Here is a 2046-nt window from a genome sequence, read left to right on the forward strand (position 1 = left end):
CACACACACACACTCTCTCTCTCACACACACATACACACACACACTCTCACACACACACACACACACACACACACACACTCTCTCTCTCTCTCACACACACATACACACACACATACACACTCACACTCTCTCTCACACACATACACACACACACATACACACTCACACACATGGCAGAAAATGGGAATGACACCAAGACTAAAAAACTAAAGGCGTTGACCTGAGGATTTCTTAGATCATGCCCATTCTTACAGTTTAAGTATGCTAAATCTTGTGAAAGCGAAAGAGATTTAATAAGGGTGTATGTAAATGTATCAGGCTCTCGTCAATTTTGGGGCATGTTTCGTCTTAAAGCTTGTTTATTTGTCTTGTTTTGGATTTTTTAAAATATCCATTTATCTTGAATACAAGTCGGGATATTTGCGAATGAAGGAGGTGGGGGTGACCTGGTTTCAGAAGTAAAATTAGCGAGAAAATGGCTGCCAAAGTAGAGTTATTTCCTTAGTTTGAGAGTCCGTGGAAAATGAAAATTTACAACTTTTATGTTTTTAATCAACGTTTTCCCAGGAAAATCCACACCGAAATGTGTTCTTTAATGAGCATGAAAGGTGTTGAGCCGAAAACAAACAAAAAATCGTTAGAAATTATATCAAATCTGCGGAAAAATACCAGTTCCATGACTTTCATAATTTTGATGAGCGCCTGATTTCACCACGCAGCCTCACAAATCCTCACCATTTGTACAGTTGGTATTTGGTAAGTGAGCACGATACCAGTGGGTGGTCAGGTGCCGCTCTGTGTGAAGTTCTTCTTTGTTTCTTACCCTTTGTTGTCTATGTCTGCCCGTCCCCCTAACTTCTCTTCACGAAATTGTAAAATCCATTACTGAGTCGATCATGTGCTTCTATTTTTGTTTTGTTTTGTTTTGTTTTTTGTTTTTGTTTTTGTTTTAGTATGGGACGTTGACCAAGATGGTCCATCACAGACACAGCGGGAGATCCTTCGTTGCTGCTCTAAACGCCAGATGGCGTGACGGGAAGTAAGTAAGTTGTTTTAGATAGTGTTTTACGGCACTTGCAACACAATAAGGTCATATAAGTGCCGAAGATTAGAGGTGTTATAAGAGAGTAACAAACACAAAAAAGGAGGTGAGATGAAGACTATACATGTTTGGTAGGAAAGAAGAAACAAACCACACCAGAGCACCTGCCAACCACCCACGTGCTTCTCTTTACTCAAACAAGCGAACGAAACTATCCAAATGAAACAAGGTCAGTTAGCTTCAAATCACCGACTCAGGGCATTTGCCCACACCAGAAACATAAATCTATCTAGATCTAGCAAGATTCCAATCAAATTTGTAAGTGGCTTCTAAAGCTGGAAAATTACGGTCGAACCTGCTCTAAAAATCACCTGTCCAAGACAAACACCTGTACAAACGACCACTTCTCACTCCCCCCTTCTTCCCTGTTTTTCTGTAACATACAAAATGACATTGGCCAAGAGTGCCATCTGTTTGAAGTGACATTTTTTGTTCACCTCCAATAGAGAGTAGATCTAATGGTTTATATCTATGGTTCACCTCTACAATGGGAGATCGTCTTGGAAAGGTTCGATTGTACTTAGATGTATCTATATGTTATCATGGAGACACCTTAGGGTCTTGCTTCTATTGAATGATTCGACCTCCTAGCCCTGGACGTGGAAAATCAATAATTACAATCGAAAGTGTCTAAGACGGTCTCCCACTGTGGAGGAGAGTTTAGTTTTAGTAAGTGTTTTACGGCACTTGCAACACAATAAGGTCACAAAAGTGCCGAAGATTAGAGGTGTTATAAGATAGTAACAAACACAAAAGAGAAGTAGGTGAGATAAAGACGATAGATGTTTGATAGGAAAGAAAAAAATAAACCACACCAGAGCACCCGCCAACCACCCACGTGCTTCTCTTTACTCCAACAAGCGAACGAAATTATCCAAATAAAACAAGGTCAGTTGGCTTCAAATCACCGACTCAGGGCATTTGCCCACAACAGAAACCTAAA

This window comes from Aplysia californica, unplaced genomic scaffold (assembly GCF_000002075.1).
Source record: "Aplysia californica isolate F4 #8 unplaced genomic scaffold, AplCal3.0 scaffold01384, whole genome shotgun sequence".
NCBI lineage: Eukaryota > Metazoa > Mollusca > Gastropoda > Aplysiida > Aplysiidae > Aplysia > Aplysia californica.